General features: G+C 38.2%; 1 long non-coding RNA gene across 3 annotated transcripts; it reads right to left on the reverse strand.

Moving 5' to 3' along the window:
- LOC111097536 lies at positions 1-27,061 on the reverse strand. Of its 3 annotated transcripts, XR_005364047.1 has the most exons (8): positions 26,855-27,061; positions 22,471-22,569; positions 20,502-20,648; positions 19,174-19,352; positions 18,521-18,662; positions 12,010-12,120; positions 2,824-3,085; positions 3-985 (listed from the first exon to the last, which is right to left on the reverse strand). It is a non-coding gene; the product is annotated as an uncharacterized LOC111097536 (long non-coding RNA). The 3 variants fall into 3 exon arrangements; XR_005364049.1 differs by lacking the exon at positions 20,502-20,648 and having other exon boundaries at positions 1-985; positions 19,174-19,376; XR_005364048.1 differs by lacking the exon at positions 20,502-20,648.

Here is a 27,061-nt window from a genome sequence, read left to right on the forward strand (position 1 = left end):
TTGAACAAAACAGAAAAACAACAACGTTGGTAAGTCATAAGTTGAGTATCTATGTTTTACTGAGTATTTTACATAAATTATTGTTACCTGCATTTAATCCTTATGATCGTTTTACATGAAGGATATTATTATTCCTATTAAAGTATGAGTAAATGGAAAACACTAAGCTGTTGAAGGGTACTTGTGGATTTAATCTCCATCTTTTCAATTCCAATGTACATGTCATAAGCAATATGCAATATATTCTAGCTTTGTGCAAAATCCTGATGTCTGAGAACAAGTCACTTTGGAACATTTGATGACTATGTTTGGATGACACTGACACAAGCCTGGTGTGGGAAGAGGATGTTTGCTGATTTGAAATAACTGCTTCAACTTATCCCCTCCCAGAGGAAGTGCAGCCCTGCTGCCCAGAGGAAGTGATCTCCTAATGAACACTCTCCATGTTGCAAATCAGATCTCATTTGTTGTTTCCAGCCCCTCTCTAGGCTTCTGTGAGCTTTTGCCTTCAATGGCTTGTGTCTGTGGCTCCTCTTTGGAGGCCACATTCAAGCCACTGGTGCTACTTGTGCCTCGAGTACAAAAAATGGGAAGTACCTGAGAGTAAGTCTCCTCCCCACCCCCATTGCCAGGGCTGCTCAGGCTGAGTGTAAGATCAGGAAACTTGCCTCAAATTGCACCCTTGCCTGACCTCTTCCCTTAGCCCTTTTTTTTTTCTTTCTCCACTCTCTTATGGATTTTTCCTCAAATTTACTTAATAAAATCACTGGCTCACAAATTCTTATCTCAGGGTCCGACTTGAGGAATCCAGCTGAAGATAATCTCCTAGTTGAAAGAATTAATGAAAATGTTTTCCCCAAGAATGGGAAAGTATTTGCCACCTGGACTCAGTTCTGCCATTTTGGAGGAAGCTGCTTGCTGCTGGTCAGGACTGGTCCTTGAGGGTGTTCCTTGGCTGTCTCTTAGATAGCAGGCTTATACAACCCTGATTGGCAGGAAAAATAAATTGGATTTATTTATTTGGATGTTGTCTATGGTTGCTCTAAACACACACACACACACACACACACACACACACATAGAGTCAGCCAAATAAATATTGAAAAACTTATTTTAAGTTCATGCATTCATTCCCTCTAGCATTTATTGAGCATTCATCATTTTCTAGCATTATACAAAAATAATATGTATTTCTTTCCCTTGAGAAACTCACAATATGTGAAGCAGGACAGACATGTGATTAATAAAACACACAGTTCAGGTGGATGAATGCTACAGGAAAGGTTGGTATAAAGTGCCAAAGACCAGAAGAGGGAGCTATAAATTCTGGTAGGGAAAAAAAAAGTGCAAGATTTCACCAAGGAGATGATTTTTGAGCTGGTCTTGGAAGGAAGGAGAGAGATTACTGGAAGGAGAGAAAGTGTTGCCTAGGTAGAGAGAACACTGGGAGTAAGAGAAGCATAGTTTATTAAAGGATTGATTATAGTGTTTTTTTGTTTTTGTTTCCCACTCCCACACCACTTTCTTTCCATTTTTAAGAAGACAGCCAAACAAATGAATAAATCAATCAGAAGAGTTTTGTATTTGGGGCTGAAAGGTGTTGAAAGCAACCTCCTTCCTAGTGGAAGGGATGCTAGTGGGACATGTGAGAAGTGGAAATGCAGAGCTGGGGTGTGTGGGCGTGGGGAGAGCAGGGGAAGCTGAGGGCTGCAGACCTCCTGGGTTTGGATAGCAGGCATGTCACCAGTGAGTGTGGACAGCACAAAGTAGCTTCTCTGAATACTCCACTCAATATAGAACTTTAGAGGGCCCTAAGGGAGAAGGTGAGTGGGGAGACAGCCCCATAATAACTAAGATTGAATTTACCTTCAACTGAGTAAAATGGGTACAACATTAGCTTTAATTTGATTCAAGGAGAAAAAAATAAAGAGATATTTCTTGCATATAAGTTTTCAGAGTAAAATTCAATACTTATTTCTGGCTTGATACACATGGGGAAGTTTGAGTGGTTTGCATGGCTTGCATGGAAAAAGGGGAGTTTGGAAAGTTGGATGGGAGTCAGGTTGTAAAGCTTCTGTGTGGTGTGATTATTTTATGTACTTATTAGAACCATTATATATATATCTTTAAGTAGAAAAATATAACAGGCTCCTGACAGTGCTTGGGAAAGAGGCAAGATTGGGTGGAAAGCATCTACATGGTGGTCACAGTGACAGGCACATGTGATGTAAAAAGGCAGAAAATCTGTTCTTGCCTCAAGGGTTTATCATTTTTCCAAGGAAATGAGACTTATTCTAAAGAAAGGTATGTAACTATGCTCTAGAAAAGAGTTACCACCAGAGGCTACTTTCAGCTTCTGGTTTGTTTTCTACCCTCCTGTTGAACTATTAGAATTGGCCACTGAGTATTAGGATCTACCCTACTTTGGTTGGCTCTACCAGACTGAACTGTTGGTTCGGGGCTTGGATAAAGTCATATTCTCTAATCCTTGGATATAAAGGCTGAGCCATGACCTATGGGCCACCACATGCTTTGCCATATCCTTGTTTTACTTGAGTCTACCTCTGCTGACATCACCTAGACTCCACTACTGAATAAGTCATGGACAGACATGTGGCTCCCATGTTGTCTCCTGGATTTGTTCACTCTCCTAGACTGGGTCTTCATCCCTCTACATCCATAGACTATTCTTTTTTCTGGAGCAGACTTCTACTTTTATTCTAGAACTGGGATTCCCACCACACCATTCCAAACACTAGGTTGGGGTTCTAATACCGGCTTAACTTCCCACTGACTGCTAAATTCTGTATTTCATGTTCTTACCATGTTTTCTGATGAACTGATACATATGAGCAAATCATTCATAAGACACATGAATCAGGATGCTTGGCTCTTAAATCATGATGCTGCCTTGATCTTTGGAGTATTGTCTTGATGTGCTTGATGTCTGAGCTTGATGTCTGACGCCTTTAGGATTTGGAGATGGTTACATCATCACACTCACTTTCTTCAGATCATGTCCTCGAAGCCTCCTTTACAACATGGAAGGAATCCAGTCAGGATCTAGTAAGGCATAGGATTAGAGCTGTGGAGAAGGAATTGAAAGAAAGATAAACAGAAAGAGCAGATATCCCAGACATCACCATATATTTGAGGTTCCCAGTAAATACTCAGATTTTTGTTTTTCATTTGATCTGCAGACATACAAACAAAAGCACTCCAGTCTTCCCGGGAGAAGGAGGTTTGGAAGGCTTTGAAGAGGCTGTGGCAGGAGCCAATCCTGCTATGGGACCATCACATTTCATGGTGACAAAATGAAAAGCAGTACTCGTGGCTTGGGTGCTGAGCAAGAGAATGATTGAGAGCATCTCTGTGGTGATATATTGATGTTTGATACTGGTTCTTAGGAGTAGTTTTTAAACATCTTAAAAATTCAGCATTGAAACCCTCTGTCAAGGGAAACCTTATGTAGAAAATAAAGATGGAAAACATCCAAAACAGAGCTTCTCAGGTTGAAGGAATTGTGTGGTGCCTGAGCCCTGGCCACTGGCTTTCCTCTCTGGTCCTCTCACTATTGTGACCACCCAAGGCTGGCAAAGCTCTCAGTGTCATGTCCATAGAGCAGAGGATATGAACTGGCATCTTGAGGGCTGGATCTGGCACATAAATGTGTCTTGTTTGGATATCATAATGTTCTTTAAAAAAAAACTTGAGTCAATGTTTTTTAAATGACATAATTCACATTATAAGTTTTAGTTTTCTACTTTCTTCTGAATACTTTGAAGGTCATTCAGTATGGGTCCTGAATTCTCACACAACAACACAGTTAAGAAAAGAAGAACAATTGATCAGAGTTTCCAGAGAAATAGGACCAGTAGGATGGATGGATGTCTGCATTCTTATATCCATGCATCTCCACATGTCTGTCGTCTATCTTTCAATCGATCAATTGACCAATCTACAGAGAGACATTGATTATTTTTTAAGGAATTGTCTTATATAATTTGGCTCAGAGAACTGTAGCTCAAGTCTGGATGCCTCTGATGAAGGTAATCTCATTCATATTATGGAAGGTAATCTGCTTTACCCAGTCTTTATACTTAAATGTCATCTCATCTAAACATCTAATCTACAAAATACCTTCACAGAAACACTAGAATAATATTTGATCAAATATCTGGGTACCATGACTTAGCCAAGTTGACTTCTAAAGTACAAGCGGCTTGTGACATATCACAAGTAGCTATCTTTTTACTTTATTTATTAAAAAGAGTTATTGACTTAAACATTTTAAAATAATTATAAACATACAGAAACCCTGGAAGTACAGTACAAAGAACTTTATTTTTCCCTAAATAAATATAGAATAGGTTGTCAACCTAATCTGATCAGTATCGAATACTTTGCGATGTTTTGTACAAACATGGTCATTCACCTACATAAACTCAATCCAACTACTAAAACCAAGAGACTAACACGGTCACATTACTATACCAATCTTTATTTCCCATTCAAGTATCCTCATAATATTTTATATGTCAAAAGGATCCCACTCAGGATCAGGAATTGCATTCAGTTCTCATTTCTCTTTAGTCTCCAGTCTGGAAAAGCTTCTCACTCTCTCCTTTTGAAGATTACAGGTCAATTATTTTGGAGAATATCCCTTTATTTGGGTTTGTTTGATATTTCAAATTAGATTCATTTCATGCATCTTTGGCAGGAATAATACCCACGTGGTGCTTATTCCTTCTCGTTGTATCCTATCACATGGAAGGAGAGTTATCTGAAACCAGAGAGAAAACTATATGCCAGATGTGGATGGTTGAGGCTTCTAACAATGAATTGAAGCAGCTACAGATCTTTGGAATCTATTTGTATGTGTGTGTGTGTGTGTGTGTGTGCCACATCTTATGTATTTCTCTTTAGCGGGTTCAACTGCGTGTGGTTTTCTGCATTCACTGATGTTTCTTCCCAATAAAATCACAAATAAGCAAATGTGATATTTGAGGTATACTTAAATTATTCCTCAATATATTAATCACCTTGGAATAAATTTATATTTTTACAAGTATTGTAACAAAACTGGTTATAAGATGAATCTAAATAAATCTACTTTTACTTTATTTGGATGGTTTAACTTTTTTTTTTTGGTAAATAAAATAATTATTATGGAAAAAGAGAAATCTGAAAGTGGTGCTGGAATCAGCCAAAATACTTTTCAAAGAGTACAATAATGTCCATTAACAGAGAAGACTCATGATACTAGTTTATATATCCCCTGCCCTCTTTGTCTTAGTACTCTTCCTGGAAAATTTTATACCCACAGTTACTCTTTCACAGCTATCAACTTACCACGCAGAAAAATGATAGCAGAGTAATCTCTCTCTGCAACATAGGCATGATCTGCCTGATAAATATCTACAGGGAAACAGATATTTCTGCATGAGAACAACACAAGGAAAGAGCAACTACATAAAAAATATTACCAGAATTTGTATCTAAAAGAATATACACTGTATAAAGGGAATTTACATGATAGAACCATATGAGATGATTCACTGCTTATACAGCTAGAGTCATTAACACAGACACTGCAGACTTGCACATTAATTTCCCAAAATGTCCAGAAATAGAAATTTATATAAATACAAAAAAGAAGCAGCAGAGTTTTTAACTTTTTTGAATTTTGGTTTCTGAACCTCTGAGAGTTTCCTTTCTCTCCTTTCCAGCTGATTTCAATAGCCCTGTCTTTTCCCTGGGCTTTTGACAAGTGATGAGACTCACGATTCTTGACAGCCCTCAAGCTTGAATTTTACTGAACAAAGTAAGGCTTTAGCCGAACAAGTGGATTTCATATTTAGAGCTTCCTCGGGTAGAGATGCCAGTTTAGGGAAAAAATCAGAGACTGTAATTGTTCTTTTAGCACCCTACATCCATCCTTTTAATACTTCAGAGTTCCCCTGAAAAGAGAAAACAGGTTTCATTCTAGGCTTGAGTCACAGTCCATCTTTGTGGAGGCTGATATGGCATTTTTTTTAAAGCATATGACTTATCTCTTAGAGAAAAAGAGAGAGCTATCAGCCACTTGGCCAAAAGGTGCACTTTCAAAGAGCAAACTAAATGGAGCAAGGCACAGACCTGCTGTCTTATTCTACAGTTTGGACTATAGCATTACATATATCACTGGACAAGTATGCTCATTAAAACATTATTTGCCATAGGAAGAAAAGTCTCATAAAATTTGGAAGCAAACTGAATGTCTATCAAGTGATTACATTATTTTTATCCATTGGAATTACATGCAACCACTTAAAGTTATCTATTTCTTTACATGGAAAGAAGTTCATAACCTTGTGGGAGGAAAAAAGAGGATGCAGAAGGATATTCAAATTAATAGCATGAATGTGTAAATGTGTGAGTGTGTGTGCATATGCACATGCACATTTGTGCACATGAGTGCTTGAAAAGATGTTCAGCAAATTGTTGATGGCACTAGTTCTGATTGGTGAGACTTGTAGTGATTTATTTGTTTATTTTTAAAACAAAGAACATGTATATTTCTAGAACAGAAATAAAAAATAAATAGAATTCCCCTCAAGTACAAAAAACAACCTATTAATTCCACTGGGGCTTGAAACTATATTAAATAAAGGATCAACACACTGAATAGGAAATAAACGTCATCAACAGTAACCACAAGAAGCAACTGAAACTTTTGTCCCCAAGCTATGAAGACTACTTGCAATACAGTGACTTTTCTCTCAAATCAAGAAGGCTGTCAAGTGTATTCATACCTCTCCAGATTTCAAATAAAATGTATATAATTGAAAGTTAAATTATCCTGGGAGGCCAAATGAGTAAGCATCTTGTAATGAGGAAGGGGTCCAAGGAGCACTTGAATATCTGCTGTGTTTCAGATATTGTTCTAAGTGTTTTATGTACACTGGCTTATGTAATCATCTTACTCCCCATAAGGCGGGTACTATTAGGAACCCCATTTTACAGAGGAGATGATGTCTGTGAAACACAACGGGGCAAGCCAGCTTACTAAGACACAAGGTGAAGCCAGGATTCAACTGAGACCGTCTGATTCCAGAGCCTACAGTCACAATTATTTATGGGGAATACATTTTGGGAAGCCAAATCCACATTTGGATTGGTGGAAGAGGCAGGGAGAAATGAGGTGATGTGAGGAATGACAGCTTTGTTTTATCAGATCTAGATTTGGTAGAGAACAGATGGGAAAATGGCACTGTTGTCAGTAGTTCCTGACCAGAGGTAATCCATCAGAGCTACATGGGTAGTTTATCATCAAAAATTCCTATGAGCTATAGAAATTCACTGATTAAAGCTATTCCCCTTTCTGACTGATATGATGACCAATAAAAGAGGGAACTCTGGGCAGCCCGGGTGGCTCAGCGGTTTAGCGCTGCCTTCAGCCCAGGGCATGATCCTGGAGACCGGGGATCGAGTCCCACCTCAGGCTCCCTGCAAGGAGCCTGATTGTGTCTCTGCCTCTCTCTATTTCTTTCTCTCTCTCTCTCTGTCTCTCATGAATAAATAAATAAAAATCTTAAAAAAAAAGAGGGAACTCTGAACCCTGAGAGGGTGTGTACTCACACTACAGAGTGCATTGATTGCCCTTTGGGTAAGAGAGTATTCTAAGACAACAAATCAGAAGTGAGGGACTGCTTACCCCAAATAACCCTCTTGTTCCCTCCTGTTTTGAAAAATAGAGGTTACAAGTGAACTATTCTTATTCAGAAAGCAAATATGCAAAACTCACCTAATAAAAAGGAGAGTTAAAAAAAGACAAATGGAAAATATGTATCTTAAAAGTTATTTAATTAATAAAAGGATATTTTATTTTTTATTTTTTTAAATTTAAATTTAATTTGCCAACATGTAGTATAATACCCAGTGCTCATCCCATCATGTGCCCTACTTAGTGCCTGTCACCCAGTCACCCCATCCCCCCTCCCGGCTCCCATTCTGCAACCCTTCATTTCCCAGAGTTAGGAGTCTCTCATGGTTTGACTTCTTCTTTAGTTTTGCCCCACTCAGTTTCCCTCCTTTCCATTGTGGTCCCTTTCACTATTTCTTATATTCTACATATGAGTGAAACCATATGATGATTGTCTTTCTCTGATTAACTTATTTTACTCAGCATAATACCATCCAGTTTCATCCACATCGAAGCAAATGGTAGGTATTTGTCCTTTCTGATGGCTGAGTAATATTCCACTGGGTATTCTTCTTTATCCATTCATCTGTCGAAGGACATCGTGGCTCCTTCCACAGTTTGGCTAGTGTGGACATTGCTGCTATGAACATTGGGGTGTAAGTGTCCCAGTGTTTCACTACATCTGTATCTTTGGGGTAATTACCCAGAGAGCAATTTTTCTCTTTAAAGATTTTATGTATTCATTCATGAGAGACACACAGAGAGAAAGGCAGAGACACAGGCAGAGAGAGAAGCAGGCTCCCTGCAGGAAGCCCGATGTGGGACTGATCCTAGGACTCCGGGATCATGCCCTGAGCCAAAGGCAGATGCTCAACTGCTGAGCCACCCAGGCGTCTTGTATTTTTAACTTCTTGAGTAAACTCCACACTGTTTTCCAGAATGGCTGTACCAGTTTGCATGCCCACCAATAGTGCAAGAGGGTTCCCCTTTCTCCATATCCTCTCCAACAATTGTTGTTTCCTGTCTTATTAATTTTTGCCATTCTGGTGTGAGGTGGTATCTCATTGTGGTTTTGATTTGTATTTTGATTTGTATTTCGCTGATGAAAAGTGATGTGGAACATTTTTTCATGTACTTGTTGGTCATGTGTAGGTCTTTGGAGAAATGTCTGTTCATGTCTTCTGCCCATTTCATGACTGGATTGTTTGTTTCTTGGATGTTGAGTTTAATAAACTCTTTATAGATCTTGGATAATAGCCTGAAAGGACATTTTAGATAACCACTCATACTCTCAGTCAAAGAAACAAATGCGTTTCAAAAATTACAAGAAGTCAAAAAAGGGTTATTCAGTATTCAGAAAGAGAAGGAGTGAGCTGCCATATGTTAGAGAAGACAGAAATAAGATATTTTATGTAAATGACAGCCACATGAAAATGTAGAAGGAGTTTGAGTAGATACTGATAAAACACAGGGGCATGGTGAATTGAATTGTGAAAATTATATAAAACAGGAGGTAGGTGGTAATAACAGCAGTTAGAGGCAGGAAAATTTGGAGGACACAAAAAATATATTATTCAGCATATAGATAACCATTATGCTTGTTGCTTAAATAGAGAAAACACCACACCACACACATTGCATATGGCCCAGAAAAAATATTCAGAAATATAATACAAGAAAGCTTTCCTAAGACGAATAAAATGATAAATGCACAGATTGAAAGAATACTATGTGATCCAAGGGAGAAAAAGTAGTAAAGAGTGACAATCACTGAAATGTATCCTGATCAAGTTACTGTAATTCTTGGATATGAAAATAACACTATTTATAATCTAAATAGAACAGAAATATCTAAACAAAGAAAAAAATCAGGTTGGCTTCATAATTCTCCTTAGCCACACTTCAACAGAATGATACATTAGAATAATACTTTCAGAATTATGAGAAGAGTGAATACAAGGATTTCATACCCTGCTAAGTTATTGTTCTTGTAAATAGCATAGAAATGTAATGTCTGTAATTTAAGAATTTAAAGAAAAATCACATTTCAGCTAGGATGACTGGATAAATATCTTTTTGAAATATAGCCAATCAAAAGAAAGAGGAGGAGAAAGAGGTAGAGAATCAAAATGAGTAACTTGGAAACTTGGGAACTGAACAATAAAAGAAATAGCAAGGATCACTGAATGTACATAAATACTGAAATTAGACTTTAGAATACATATTAAATCATTTACAGAATATAATGCAAAGGGTATCAGATCAGACTATGTAAAATTTTATACAAATAAAAATCAAGGAAGGGAAGACACCATAAATAGGAGGCATTTTAAGTACAATGTTGTCCATATTTTTCAGGGTAGGTTACCAATAGATATTGTTGAAATTGCTAAACTAATAAATAAAATTTAGGTGCATTATTTTAAAGTTATTAGGTATTAAGAGAGCCACTGGAAAATTCACAATTTTAATTCAGAGCTTTGAAATTACCAAAAGGGGGAAAAGGCAAAAAAGAGACCACAATAAAGAAACCTAAATCACGAAGCAAATGTTTAAAACCCCAAACACATTAAAAACAAGACGGGGGTGTGTGGCTGTCTCAGTCAATAGACCATGCAACTCTTGATCTTGGAATTAAAAATTCAAGCCTCGTGTTGGCGTAGAGATTACTTAAAAAATAAAATCTTGAAAAAAAAAAAAAAACCTAAAGCAGACACCTAAAAATAAAATGGAAAACAGTTCTCTCCAATACCTCTTGAGGTCAGTGAGTGAATCCAAAGGAAAACCTGAGAACATTCAGAACTTTAAACACTTATATTACCCTAGTGGATTTTACTAGTGGTAAATCTGGGTATATTTTGCTTTTTCCTCTTCCTAGAAACTAGATTTTGCTATGCCTAGACCTGAAGTTCTCTTTCTTAGGAAAAGCTGGGGATTGGCCTGATGGGTACAATGGAACTCTCACCCCCTTGGCTAGGGACAGGTTGAGGAATGGTCATGGGAACCAATTCTGGCTAACAATATGGGAGAAGAGGCATGCTATAGACTTCCAAGAAAGTTTTTCCTTGCTCTTAAGTGAGCCAGAGAATGGCAGGTTGTGAATGAGGAGACATGAAGCCCTAACTGCCAGAGAAATACGGAGCTTCATCTCAGAACACAGTCTCTACTGGGGACCACAGTGTAGAGAAACATGGAAAACGTTAAGCCTTGAAAACATCATTGGACTGCTCATAAGCCAACCTGTAAGTCCATCCGACAGATGAGCTCCCTTTAAGGTGAGCTACTAGAGTTCTCATCTCCAGTCAATTTGAGGTTGTTTTTGTTTGCTTTGTTTACATGCAGTGTTATGCATCTAACTGATACAATTAATGAAACGAATAAGTAATCACTTCTTGGCTTTTTAGCTAAGATCAAGTAAAAAGAATAAGTCAACTCAATAATTCTATAAGCATTTCTCAAGTGATTATGTACTATGCATAGAAAGTTTAGTAAATACATATGCAGCAAATGTACACACACATATATACACAAATTTATATATGCAGCAAATGTATGCATACACACAGAGGGTAGACAGGAAAAAATAGAAATTTGGAAGGATATAGGACAAAATGCTGATAGTATGTAACATTGCGTACCAACTGCAATCTTTACAAGCACATATTACTTTAACAACAATGGATTCTTTGAAATTTTTAAAGATTAAAAAAAATCTATTTTCATTTTGACAATAAGGAAATCCCTGCTGTCTCTAGTATCTGCCCTTACAAAAAATGTCAACATTGTGTCTTTGGCTATAATCCACCGTGAGAAGGTCCCAGCAGGAAAATTCAGCAAAATTCTATAGTCCGCTGGGCTTAGATTTCCTATTTCATCATTTGAAAAAAAATCGTAGAACAAAATGCTTCAACAACTCAACATTTCTAGAACATTCATATATGCAGAAGAAAGAGACTAAACCCATTTTTTAAAAAAGAAAGCTATCCCAAAAACACATTCTGCAGAGTTGTAGCCCTGTAGGCACACACATTGTACTGGTCTATAATAAAGATCTTGTTTATCAAGGGCAACATGTTTTAATGGCTTGGGAATTAAAATCTGGTTTCAGCCACCCCTCTGCCCCGTTGCAGTAAATTAAATTTAATGCTGACAGGAGTAATACCCATTAGACTCCAGAGCAATAAATTTAAGCACCAAATTAATGAAACTGGACTGAAATGAAGGGTCTAGGAAGAACATTATGGACAGAGCAGACTCCTTTAATGATTGTTCTTTTCATAATGGAGAAAATCGGATCTAAGAAGTAAAAATGCAAAACCACCCACTGTCTCAGCCGCCTCTGGGATGGCTGACGCTGGTTGGTATGCTTCTGTGGAACCTCCATTAGCAGCATTTCATGAATATCTTGTTAGTCCTTTTGGATAGAGCAGTGCCATCTGAAGAGAAGAGTGAATGTAATCAACAAATGGATAATGGGAAGTTGTCCTGAAAAGTTCAGGGAGAAACTGAGGGTAATATTTCCTTAGGAAGATGAAAAGCCTTCGCTTTTCCCTCCTGCATCATTCATATAAGCCATCTCACAGTTTTGAATTTATCTTTTAGAACAATTTAAATTTCAAAACAATGCAGATCTTGAGTTTATAGGCGTTAAGAGCTCTATTGAAACTTCTAGATTTTTTTCAGTATTATTGAGATATAATTGACATGTTTAAGGTGTACAGCATAATAGTTTGACTTATATATGTTGTGAAATGATCATCACAAAATTTAATTAGCATCCATTGAGTACAGACACATGAAAAGAGAAAGCAAAAAAGCCAAAAAAGCCCCCCCCCCCCCCAAAAAAAAGAAGGTTAGCTGAGATAGCTCAGTTGGGAGCGTTAGCCTGAAGATCTGAAGGTAACTGGTTTGATCCCAGGCCTCGGCAGCTGCCCACAATCCTTTTCTGCCTTTTAAGAAAACAAAAGCAAAAATAAAAACAAAAAACAAAAGCCCCACGTTTCCCAGTGATGAGAACCCTTAGGATTTATTCTCTCAATTTTCCTGTGTATATACAGCAGTGTTAGCTAAAGGCATCATGTTGTACATTACATCCTGAACCTTCCTAGTACTTATTTATCTTGTAACTGGAAATTTGCACATTTTTAACCACTTTTCTCCAATTCTTTTTTTTTCTTCTTTTTTTTTTAAAGATTTTATTTATTTATCCATGAAAGAGAGAGAGAGAGAGAGAGAGAAGCAGAGACACAGGCAGAGGGAGAAGCAGGCTCCATGCAGGGAGCCCGATGCAGGACTCGATCCCAGGTCTCCAGGATGACACCGCCGGCTGAAGGCAGGCACTAAACCGCTGAGCCACCCAGGGATTCCCCCCTTTCTCCAATTCCTTGTCCCACTCACACACACACCTACACACCTGTGGTCACCACAAGTCTAATCTCTTTTTCTATGATTTTTTTTTTTAATTTCACATATGAGTGAGATCATGTGGTATTTGTCTTTCTCGGACTTACTTCATTTAACATGATGCCCTTAAGATCCATCCATGTTGTTCCAAATGGAAGGATAGTCTCATTTTTTTATGGCTAAAATACACACATCTTTATCCATTTAACTATTGATTGACACTTAGGTTATTTCCATCTCTTGGCTATTGTAAATAATATTGCTATGAACATGGAGGGGTATGGATATATTTTCAAAACTTCTAGACTATAATCAGAGTAGTCAGAGGTGAAAATGATCTTTTTGCTATTCTGTTGCAGTAATACTTCCATTTTGTCGCTGATATTCCTATAACATCTACAAGAATATTGTAGTATCTGCATTGTAATGTCTAGAAATGTGGTGAGCATCCTGGGACCATTAGGGCAAGGAGCTCAGGAAGAGCCCCAGTACTTAATAATGTGGGGGTCAGCTAGAAATACTCTGCCTCTAGACCCCTTGATATGCAAGATAAAACATCCCTGTGTTGTTTAAGCCTTTTTAAGTTATTATTTTTCTAGTACTTTGAGCCAAAATTATCCTTAATAAAGAGGATTAGGAACCAGAGCTTTACTCAGTCACTTAGAACAATCTTGATTTTGCTCCTACTATGTATGACCCAGACACAGTTCCTTTTTCATGGAGCCTATAGCTTAGTGAGGATTACAGACTTTTAAAACACAATAGGATCTCAAGGGAATCATGCTGAGTAAAAAACATCAGTCTCAGAAAATGGCTACATACAGCATGATTTTGGTTAGATGGCATTTTTAAAGTAATGAAATGATAGAAATGGAGAACACATTAGTGATTGCCAGGGGTTAGGGTTGGGGGTGGGTGGGGTGGCCTCTAAAGGGGTGGCACAGGGAGTCTTGTGGTACTAGAACTGTTCTGCATCATACAGGATAAAATTGCATAGAATCATACACCCCCACCCCCACACAAAGAGTATGTAGGAGTGAAACTAAATAGTCTCTGTGGGCTGTCCCCATGTCAAATTCCTGGTTTTGATATTTTACTAGCTATGCAGGGTGTTACCATTGAGGATAACTGGGTAAAGGACACATGAGACCTCCCTGTACTTTTTTTTTTCAATTTCCAAAGCATCTATAATTATTTCAAAATAAAAGTAAAAAACAAACAGCTATAATAATAATCATCAGGAATTGTTTGTTAGGATGACAGATTGAACACATACATCTAATTTATAATTTCTACTTCTCCAAAAATACCATTAAAACTACTGGAAACATTTATCTTTCCTAGGATTTAAATCCAAAAGTACAGGGAAAACAGAAGCAAAGTAACATTGATGGGTTTTGGAACCTGAAAAGCAGATGAACCAGTTATAATGGGCTTACTACACCAAAGAAAGACAAATCCATAGCCAGCAATATACTTGGAAAGCAACTCAATTAATACTGCAAAACCTCTAAAAGGCTTAGGCTCTGGCAGTTCCAGGAACTTTTAGAATTAGGGGAAATGAATGTGGGGGAGCTAAAATATATTTTCTTGAATAAAATATTTTTGAAAATGAGAAATCTAGGTCTTCTTCTCATCTCATGATAGTGAGTGACTGCCCATCCTCCTCCCTGGCAGAAGAATGGGTATTTATTTTTTGGTGAGATTTATTCTTATCAGGATCAAGGGGCATAGTTACCAGAGTACCATCTGAAATACAGGGGGTGGGGTGTGGGGGCGGTAGCTGACCATGCACATACTGAATTCTAAAACCCTCTGGCATTTTTCCAGTTAGGTCTCAAAATACAGGCTGACAAATGTTGATGTCCAGATAGGGGATTGAAAGACCCCTTCCTGGAAATCTGACAGGTCCAAATTTAAAAAGAGTTAAGCATACTGTTTACATTATCCAATGCTGCATAACAAACCACTGGAAAACTTGGTGGCTTAAAGTAACAGCTTATCATTTCCCAAAATTCTGTGGATCGAGTGAGCAGTTCTTCAGCTTCTGGCATTGGCTGAGGTTCAAGGATGGATGGAGTCCTATGAAACCTCAACTGGGAGCTCAATTGGAGCTGTCAGTGAGAGGCATTTGTTCCCTCCTGACCCTCTGTGGGTCTCTCCATGTGGCTGCCTGGGCTGCCTCCCGTCATGGAGTTTCCAAGTAGTGTTTCAAGAGGGAGCAGTTTAAGAGGGAAGCCTAGAAAGGGCTAAGAAATGGTACAGTCTCATTTCTGCCATATTCTATTGATGAAATCAGTCATAAACCCAGCCCTGCGTCCTTGTGGACATTCATGAATTCCAAGAGGCATCATTCATCAGAGGTCACTGATGTAGCAGTCTAGTACATCAACATCAAGGGCTCCCCAACAAAGCCCACCTGGATCATCCTAAAGTGAAACTCAAATGACATACACCCTCAGAGATCATGATCAGATTTTTAGTTGCCTGCTATTAACTGTGTGCAGATCACAATCCATTGATACCTGAGACAACTGAAGAAAGCCTCCAACAGAGGAGACAAAAAGAAAAAAAGGGGGGGGGTGTCAAAAAACAAATTGGGGGAATTAGAAACCATATATATATATATATATATATATATATATATGGTTCTAATGTACATAGTATACATATATATGTACACACACAGATTATATGTATCATGATTTAGAAACTATGTGTGTAAATATATTTATGCATATATAAAGATGTGTTCAGAGAGAACAATAAAAAAGACTTAGGGAATTGAAAATATATTGCAAAATTGAAAAGCTACCTGGAAGATTTGAAAGACAAAGTTGGAGATATCTCTCAGAAAGTAAAGCAAAAAGAGCTAGGGAGTAATATGAAAGAAATAAAAAAAAAGAGAATCAATTTCAGGACATTTGAATTATAGGCACTCTGGAGGGGAAAACTGAGAATTTGGAATAGAGTCTATCTATCTATCTATCTATCTATCTATCTATCTATCTATCTATCTATAGTAAGTCTATAGAGCTGAAGGACCTGAATTTTCAAAATGAAAGGCATCACTGAAGGCCCAGAATTAAGGATCAAAATACCCCCAGACCAAGGCAAATATTCTATAATTTCAGAGTACAGAGGACAAATGAGCTTTCAGAAAGAAAGAGGGAAAAGCAACAACATAAAATGGAATTCCAAATGGCTTCAGCTTTCTTAAAGCTGGAAACATGAAGATAATGGAGCTATGTTCTCAAAATTTTGAAAAAAGATGATTATTTCACATTTAAAATCCTATTTAGCCAAAATACCAATTACATGTATTGGTAGAATAATGGCATTTTTAATATCTTAGGAAATAATCTCCCATGAACTCTTTCTCTGGAAACTTCTGGAGGATTACTTCCACTACAATGAGTAAACCAAGAAGGCGAGAAGAAGGGAGACATAGGAGTATGCAAATAGCTCCTCTAGGATGTTGGTGCAGGGAGAACACCAGATGACAGCTGGGACCTAGGCATGGAGGGTGAGCAGTCCATCTGGAGAACGTGACTCAAGATCCAAGGGCTGCTATCCTCATCCCCTCTGCTATGCTACCATCTTTTTAACCTGAGACATGAACTAGAGAAAGTACTCTGTGAACACAAGAAAATAAATCCTGGAAGAGAAAATAACAAAAGAACATAATAAAAATCAAAACCAAGTTCTAGGAAACAGAATAAAATCTAAGAGACAGGCTAAGGGAATTCAGAATCAAGAGCAGAAGGGAAAGCTGGGGTAACAGCTGTGTCCTGCATCTACTCTCCGGGCCTGGAGAGAAACCAGCCTGGATGGAAGAAGACCAGAAGTCTATCTGAGAAATGACTTTGAGAAAAATAAAACTCAGATCTGATAGAGCCTCTAGTAGGATTGAGTTGATGGAAAATTATAATGAAAGGTTATCGAAAGGTGGAAAGAGTTGTAAATAGGCACAAAGAAATTTTTTAATGAAAAAAATGAGACTATTATTTTTTTTAAAAAAAGGAAGTGTAATCATGGTGCCCAATAATGCTCAGCTGTGAATAGTTTTTGTCTAGCCTTAGGAAAACAAATACTGCATATTTCCAAACCAAAATGCATACTATAACCCTATTGAGAGGATGAGGGGGCACCAAAAAAATAAAAAATAGCAGTGTAAGAGAGCTAAATCTTCATTTCCCCTCCTAGGAAGTCAAGAGATAAGAGAGAAGTATAAGCCTATTATTTAGAAATAACTATCTGTTTATATCATTTAGATTATATAATATTAATTTAAAATAATTGATATTAATGGGGGGGAAGTATGCTGTTATAAAGAAAGGTATGTTGACGGTACCTGGATGGCTCCATAGGCTAAGTGTCTGCCTTTGGCTCAGGTCATGACTCCACGGTCCTGGGATTGAGTCCCACTTTGGGCTCCCTGCTCAGTGGGGAGTCTGCTTCACCCTCTCCCTCCCCTTGCTCATGCTCTCTCTCTTACTCAATATCTCTCTCAAACACAAATATAAAATCTTTAAGAGGATAAAAGTACATGATGTGCAGCCTCGCTGAAAGACCTGGGATAATCTCCCTAAGGAAAGGTTCACAATGAGATTTATCCAATGACTAGGAATTAGTAGAAAGGAGAGAGGGGGTGGATAAGGAAGCATGAGGTTAGAGAAGTAGCCAGGAAGAGAGAAAATAAGGATAAGTCTTAATAAATTAAAGATCAAAAGCTATATATTAAAGGCAGTATTTCTACATCTGTACTATGCTAATAGACTCCTGGTTGACTTTCTTGCCTCAGCCATCATGTGCAAGATTGCCATATAGATCTGCCTAATGCACACATTTTATCATATACCTTTTCTCTTCTCAAGAGCCTTTATTAGCTTTGCCAGCTCAAAAGCCAAGCCCTCAGCTTGAATGTTCATCTGTCAACTCCTCCTCAGCTAGCCCTCTTCTTCCTACGCAAACTTGATTCCCGGCATGCCACAAAATGGGTTCCTGGCTTCAGTCTCTCCATCCTCCTTACTATTACTGTGACTCCTGCTTCTGTATCCTCCAATGCTCAATTCATGTTCTTTGTTGATTTAACCACAAACTTAATATCCATTTTTTAATGTCTGATGCATGCAATGCACTTCACTAGGCATTTGGAGGACACTAAAATGAAAACAATATGGTTCCTGCTCTCAGAGCCCTTACATGAAAAGGAGAAGATACCAATCACTATCATATAATGCTAGAAATGGGATGGACCATTGAAAAGGAACACTTGTTATGAAGCTTTTTTTTTTTTTTTTTAATGTGGGGTAGGGGGAGAAAGAAGATCTCTTTCAGCTGAAGCACTCCAGGACAACCCCAACTCCACCCCTTGTTGACCTTTATTACCTTGAATTCTTGGGGCATCATTAGAGAATGCTTTGGACTTACTCTCTTTCTCGTGGGTGTTTGTTTTGCCTCTCCAAACTAGACTCTAGTGTCCCTGATGTCAGGAATGTTGTTTTCTGCTCCTTTCCAGTGGTTACCAAGACTTCCCACAGAGTCTAGCACACCCCCATGTAGTCTCTAAATGCTGACGGAGAGAAGGTGAATTGAATTTGAATCCAATGCACCTATTCTACTGTTATATGATCTGACTCAAGGCACCTTCTCTACACCATAGTCACCACCCAGTGGACTAACTGGGAATTGGAGTTTAAAATCTTATTGGTAAAGAATGTCTGAGCACCATATATATTTGGTCTTTTGATTTGGACTGACAGCCTGTCTACAATTCTTCTATTAAATATAAGTGAGTGAATCACAGTTCATTATGGTAACAATGTTGGGTATATTTGAATTGAAAGAGTGTTCAGTCTGAGTGATAATATGATTGGAAAGCAGCTGTTCTGTTCAAGTAAGGTGTGTGAGCTGCAGTGGTGCTGTGCATAACATACCAGGAACTTTGAACGTGGTGCTTTTCATTTCTAAACTAATATCGAGATTACATGGGACCTCGTGATTATGAGAGGACACTGAGAATTCTAGTTCAGTCCTACTTTAAAGATAAGGAGGTTTGGGTTTGAGGAGAGGAAGTAATTTACCTAAGATGACACAGTTATTCAGTAGCAGAGCTGGAGTTAGAGCCCTGGTCAACTGCTCTTGTGCTGAACCTTTCTGCTACACCGCACAGCTTCTTTGGAGGGAGGGATGCTCAGAAAAATGATAATTCATATGACTTTGTCTCCACTCACTGCCGCTCTCTCCTATCAGCGGGCACCACCTGGAAAAAAGGCAGCAGGGCAGCCTAGTGCCCAAGGTTTTTCCATTTTACCAACAGATTGCTCTCATGCTTTTGGGGAAAGAGTAACCTTAAAATGATGAATGTTTGTCCTATTAAAAGCTCCTCCAGCACAGGCATTATTGATAGTGTGTAAAAAGGCCATCCATTTTAGTGCAAATGAAAATTGAAATGGAGAGAACATCATGTCTTTTTTTCTAATATATGATGCTAGCTCAGGAGCTGGGTGATTGGTGTAAGCTGAAAACAGCTGTCCAAAGTCCTGGCGACCTTCGCCTCCTTCCTTCCCACTGGTGATCACAGGGACACTTGATCAGAAAGGAAACCAGCTTCCAAACATCTATGTAATAATGTCTGCAGGCTTCAGTAGGGCATTCAAGGACTCTCATAATCTGGTATCTATCTACTCCTTGGGTTTATCTTCCAACACTTTCAGTCTCCAAATCAACCTGCTGGTCATCTGAGATCATTACCATTATTATTTGTAGGTCATTTTAGGTTTTTCCAGTCTCCTACATAGGATGTTTTCTCTGCCTTTTGATCCCTTCCCATGTATCCTGCAAGGCTGAGTAATTTCTCTTCTTTCCCAGTCCAGCCCAGTGATCCCCACCCCTTGGAAACTTCTCCACCCCTTCCATTTTCTAAGAAGATTTATTTACTTATCATACCCTCCATTTTTCAAACTGCATGAGCTGTGGCATCATCAGGACATTTGCCATGCTCTTGAATTTTATTAAGGGTATTCATATTAATGGAATTACGGTCAGGTGTCTGTCTGTCCCCTCATCTAGCAGGTGTACTTTCTGAAAGCAGATGGCTGAGGCATCTTTGTGTTTCCAGTGCCCCTACACAGTGCTTGGAAGACAGCAGGCAGTTAAACATTTGCCTAAAGAAGGAAACTATCAATGAGTGGTGTGTCAATGAGTAACACGTGTAGGATCGGAAAGCTTCACCCTTGTGGATACTTCTTCTTTAAGCAGATTGTCTCAGCTCTAGACTCGAGCTTAGCCATAATCCACCCACGTGATCAGGAATTGAGAGCCTCTACCTAGGCTAGCACCTCAGTTGCCAAGAGTTGTGTCATCTGCATATCACCAAGCAATAACTTTCTGGCAGTAATATGGTGCTCACCTGAAAGAGGCTCATCTTTTAAAATGAAATGATCTTTTTCAGTGACATGAAAGAGCATTTGGGACCCTCCGTGCTGCATAATTAACATCCACGCATTAATCTTTCTGCTTTGTCACTGGGTTTGAACCCTTCGCTGGTGATCATTATCTGGTGGTACGAGAATTTCAGAGTAAACTGGCAGTTAATTTAACAGCATTTAGAACTAATGAGAGTAAAGGTGTTGGGATGAAATACACATTTCTTTGAAAAGTCAGGCAAGTATTGCAACTATTTTGAAACCTGGTTAAGCATACAAACCTTAAAGCAGCAGGATGAAAGAGCAGCTGAATTGTGATTTTGCTCAGACAGGGAACCATTAGGGAGGTAGCATGGAGAAATGAAAAGAGGATTAGGCTTAGAGCCAGGTTTGGTCTGGATTTGAAGTCCCTGATTCACCTGTTCTCAGCTGTGCCACCTCAGCTGCCTCCATTTCTTTTGTCCATTAACTGTACATATGAATTTCTACATGGCAGCACTGTCGATGCTAAAATGCAATAGTATCAATGTAAGCTCCAAATCTGGCGGGCTGTTGGTGCTCAAATATGTCCCTTCACTTCTCCTTCAAAAAGGGAACATTCTGACAGGACATTTGTTATATCTCTGTGTCCTTCGTGAGCCTGGGAAAAACAGCTGATTCAGAAATGGGGATGAAGTGGAATCAAATATGCATAAGGAGGTAAGATCACTCAGGAGCTTACTAAACCACTTCAGACTTATTTTAAATTGAGAGAAATCAGAGGGTCTGCTTAATCTTATGGCCCTATTGGTGCAGCAGCTGAAACCACCGGATAGCTAAAATGAATAGGGCATGTCTAATACTGAGACTAGCCTCTTAACTCATAACTCAGACTATGATGGTGGAAATATCAGGGGCTTTTGTAGCCAACAAGAACGAGGTTCAGTTCTGGCTCAGCTACCTTCCTAACCCCAATGGCCCCATAGTCATCTAATCCCTTTGAAATGAAGAGACCAACCTCTCTGAGTACAGTTATTTTGTTGGTAAAAGTGCAGTAGAGTACTTACCTCATAAGGTGGCTCTGAAGTGATCTTTTTCTTTAAATTTGATAATGCGCATAAAGCAGCTAATAGGACACCTGACACCTAGAGGGGGCATGACAATTTAATTTTCTCCCCAACTTGAATTTTATTGTTGGTTTTCCTTAGTAGACTGGGAATTAATCACTTTAAAGTATTTTAGCTGAACAGGCTCATGGGAATCATCTCCCCCAGAATTTCAAAGTTCTATCACAAGAATCCCTGGAAGTTTCTTAGAGTTGTCCTCAGTGCCACCTGAGGGATGGCAGGGTTCTTCATTTTAAGCTGTTTTGTGTTTAAAAGAATGGGTGACACTACTAACAAAGCAAATATTGACAGAACTGAGGTCTGCAAACCAATGACCTGTCACAACCCCTCATTTGATACTAGAGTGAACTCAAACCAGTGAAGGGTTAGGGCTTGCCAGAAATCATTCTGCCAAGGGAATAAATGAAGGCATATTGGGTACTTAACACAGAATTGGGTTATGTTATTCTCATATCCATGATGTCATGTAATATAAGGGAGTAGAAACTCTTACGTGAAAAATTTCCTATCTCCTACCTTTCATGAGTTCTTCCCAAGTCTCCTTTCCTATCCATCCCAAATAACCTCACAATCTTGCTTAAAACTAATTGTTTAGAGAGCAGTTTATATAAGAGATAGTCAAGTATTTCTATCACATTGTTTATCATATTATTTAAAAGAAAAAAGAAAGTGGCTCATGTCATGGGTGACACCCTAGATAGATGGTAATGGGCATTTGGATCTGGGATGGAAGTGGAGAAATAATAAACCAGGGAATATTCTTTCTAGGATAATTGAAGGTAGCATCTCATGAACTGTGGAATATAGTATCAACTTTCCACAGAAGGCAGCACGTAAATGTACTCACATTAGGTTTGGGGATCAGAGTTGAGTTCTGATTCTGATTCTGGTCCACTCACTTGCTGTGGCCTTGAGCAAGTCGTTTCACCTGTTAGTCCTTCTCTACCTATAAAACGGGACATGTGAACAAGCATTTTGATGGTCCCTCCAAATTCAAACATTCTCTGATGATAGCTGAAAATGACTTCTATCTTCATCCACTCCACACTTGTCATATGCCAAAAGTGGAGAAGAAGGTTTGTAATAGAGGACTTCTCAGGTTTATCTACCCCTAAGCCTTTTAAAGTGACTTTTATTCAAGTCCTTGTTTCTGCTGCTGCAACATGGGTTTATCAGAAGATGCTGCCTTTTGTCCCTGGTCCTGTCCTTTGTGGCAGTAGCAGCAGTAACAGCAGCAGCAATAAAATGGGCCAAATAGCCTATGAAAGTTATTTTACTAAATTTGCTCTGGTCATCAAATGGTCACAGCCCATCAGTTTTGTTTCCTCCTTCCCCAGCACGTAGCTCTTGTTTTGAAATCCATCAAACTTTCCTTCCCCAGCTGAATTTGGTGTTCTTGTTCTTACTGTCAGCCTCTGTAGCCTTCAACTCAGCAAGGTTTGTTCTGGATCACTCTGGTACATTCTGAGCAAAGCCTTTCTCCTAAAGATGCCCACACTAGTTAGAGATGCTAAATATCATTACTGTGTCAATTATATATTTAACTGGATAATTGCAAGACTGAGATTTGCTGTTAGACATAAATATATTGTCTAATGATTCTTTTTTTTTTTTTTTTTTTTTTTTTTTTTGTCTAATGATTCTTTATTTGGCGTTTTGTTCAATAGGATACGTTTTAACACTGCAGCTTGTATCATGCACCCAAATTGGGACTGTGGTAAGGCAGTTTGTCATACAGTGGGGGGCATCATTGTCTTGGAAGAATTAGATATGTTATACGTTGTGGCAGGCTTATATGAAATAGATATGCCTTTAGGGGTGGACAAAGTGTCCGAGACAATGTGCTGTTATAGATGCCTTCTATTATACTTTCTGGCTGTGTGATGTGAGAAGAGCTTGAAAGAAGGATCAATATTTTCCTACTCTATGAATATGTAAAATCATTTATTAAAAAAACTTGCCAGGGGTCAAACCTCATAAAAAAGCAATCCATCCCAGAAATGAAGGGCACTGGGTTTATGACTTGCAATCTCTATCCACAGAGTAATCTCCAAAAGATTCCAAATGATCTGACTCTTTCTTCTTCCTCCATTTTGTCTGAAGTTTCTCTACCACTCTCATACACCCTTGCCTCCTCTCTTCCAGACTAAGCATCTTTGTACAGACTGCTCCTGTCTCTGTTTCACTTGCTTCGCCATGTCTAGCCAACGTCTCACCTCATGATGTGCCCCTTTCTCACAGAGAACCTTGTCCTTCCCAGAGAAGATCTACTGTTCTCTACTTTCCTCTCTCCTGTTACCATGTGCTCTGCCTTCGAAACATTTACTCTGTAGTTTTCATGTGACTATATAAAATACATCCGACCTCTTTCTCAATGGTTAAAACTCAATGGTTAAAACTAGGACAGGTTAAAACCACGCTTATTTGGTTTTACCCAATATCTCCTACTCAGGACATCATGGAAACTCAATAAATATTTATATGTGAATGAGTATTTGTTCTTCCATTACTCATTCATTCAATTCTAGACTCAGCCTCGTATAACTACTATACATCTTTGGATGTGGTGGATACCAACTTACTATAAAAATGGCAACTGATGAAAAAAATTTAATTTTGTAATGAATACTGATCATATTTACTTTAATATAATATTCATTACTTATATTTCAAATGAATATTATAATTCTTTTTTAGAAATATTTTATTTATTTATTTGAGAGAGAGAAGGCATGGTGGGGAGGGATAGAAGAAGAGGAAGAGAGAGAGCCTGCCACTCTCTTTTAGGTTCTTAGTATACAGTTTGTTGGCTAGCCACTTATGGAAATGCAAAAGCTTCCATAGTTAATGCAGTTGATTATGCCCATATTTCAGGCGTCTGAATGTGAGTCATGTTAGTAAGAACTTAAGTATTAGAGTTTGGGAGTAGGGATGCTGACAAATGATATGCCCATTCTCCTTTTCTGAGTTCTGAATCAATTGAGATAGACAAAGGATTAAGGAAGAAGGAGAAATGAAGAATTTTATTACTTGTTAAAGCCAAAGTTGAGAATAAGACATAGTTATGGCACACAATGGGCTTCCCTCTTGCCTTGCTCTCCTGTCCTTTTCCCCATCCTCTTTGAAGTATAGACCTATTGTCAAAATTGGACTAATGAAAGCACCAGCTCCAGACTGAAAACTTCAAGAAATTGCTAACTCCAATCTTATTTAAATTGCTGTAGAGATGAAAAAAATGATGAAAAGCTACCTGACTTATGATGATTGTCTGATCTTGATACTAAAACCAAAGGAAAATGTGAGTGAAGCAAATTATAGGCCAATTTCATCTTCTAACAATAAAGTCTTAAATAGGTATTGAGCAAACAGAATCCAGTTGTTCATACGCAGATAGAAGTGGATTTACCATGGCAATAATGAAATTTAAATCTCAGGGTCAGTCTAGGTCATATTATTTAATTTTGGATTTTTAATTTAATTTGGGATCTTTTTTCTTAAAGGGGGTCCCCCAAATTGTGGACGTTTCAGGTCCCATAGAACCTGGATTGTCTCCTTACATACAGAGGTCCACAAACATACACATACAATTATTCTAGGAAAGCAAGAATCTGTTAACATAACTGATCACAATAATAGGAGAAAGGAGAAAAATATGATTACCTAAAGAGATAGGGGAAAAAAGCACTGGATGAAATCCAACATCTATTCTTAATAACAGAATCGAACATGCTTAATCTGATAGAGGGTAACCACCAGGAACTTTCTCCAAGCATCGTGCTTTCTTATGAAATGTTGAGAGCATTCCCTTGAAGGAACAAGGCAAGGATGCCCACTGTTGCTGCTTCTCCTCTCTACCACCCTTACAGTCATAGTCAATCCATTAATACATAATAAACAAATGTTATAAAAGTGGAAAAGAAAACATAAAATATATTTTATCTGAAGAGAAATAATTGCATTTATAGAAATTATCCCCCAAGAATCTAATGACGAACAGAATTAATAAAAGATCTGGCATGTTTATCTGATACAAGTTGAATACGCCAAAATCAATGACTTTCTGATGCAGAAGCAAAAACCAATTAGAAAATTTAGTAATAAAAATGTAATTTACACAATAAAAATTGTTATAAGTTCATGCATTTAAAACAGTTGCAACAAAAATCACATCATGGGTTGATATATTAAGGAAATTTATATGGCAGGACCAAGGATAACCAAAACAAGAAAAATAATAAAAAGTGGCATTCATTCTGCAAGACAATGACCTATTATAAAGCTCTAGTAATTAAAACCTTGTGGTAGTATGCAAAAATAGCCACATAGATAAATAGAACACAATGGAACATCCAGACAGAAATCTATGTAAACAGAGAATATTGGTATATGAGACAGATAACAGCATAAATTAGTGAGAAAATCAGGGACATTCAGTAAATGTTACCAGGACAACTGGGTTGAATACTGGGGGAAAAGTTCCAGTCTCTTTCTCCAATGAGACATGAAAATCAATTCCAGATAGAATAACAATAGAAATATGAACAGCAACACTTCAATTTTTGGAAAAAAAATTCACATGGAGAAAGGTTTCATAAATGTCACATGAAGCATCATACATAAAGGAAAGGATTGATAACTCTGAATCAAAATATAAAACTACTACACACCGAAAAATAATAAAACAGTGAAAAGTTGAGCCACTGACAAAAAAATAGGTATTTTACCACATATATCGGCAATAAATGATTAGCGAGATGGACATTAACCGCTCCTGGCATGTTTTGCTTGTCCTTGCTGACATTTGGCATATTTCCCATTATGTGAGTGCTGCTTTTCCAAGGCAGAAACCAGGTGGGGGCAAAGGCAGGAAGCTTAGGTGTTAGTGATCAGATGCACCAGCAAGACTCTGAGCAGGCACAAAGTTCCAACTGTAGAGGACAGTAAGCAATTTTTCAGCCTTCAGTCTTGAGGTTCATTTAAGGACACACTCACAATGTTTGAGCCTAGCCGTGCAGCAGTGAGGCCTTTGCTGTGGCAATCCTGCAGTGTGACTTGGGTGAACCATAGGCACTCCAAGTCTGACCTCTGTCCTTCCAGAGATCCTATTAGCTGCCCAATATCCTTTTATTATATAGCTTTTCTGCTTAAACTGGCTAGAGTCTATTCTTCTGCCTCCAGGTAAGAAGAATGAGTAATACAATTCATATCCAGACTATATAAAGAACACTTACCAAATCAATAAAAGAATTTAAAAATGAACAGGCAATTCAGAGAAGAAGACCTGAACTGAATGGCTAATTAGTAGATGAGAAGATGCTCAACAGCACTGGTATGCAGGGAAATGCAAATTAAACAAGGAGATAGTGCTTCACATTCACCACAGAAGGCAACATTAAAAATCTACTAAGACCAACCAAAGGAGAAATGTTGTAAAGGAT

Source organism: Canis lupus, chromosome 9 (assembly GCF_011100685.1).
Source record: "Canis lupus familiaris isolate Mischka breed German Shepherd chromosome 9, alternate assembly UU_Cfam_GSD_1.0, whole genome shotgun sequence".
Lineage (NCBI taxonomy): Eukaryota > Metazoa > Chordata > Mammalia > Carnivora > Canidae > Canis > Canis lupus.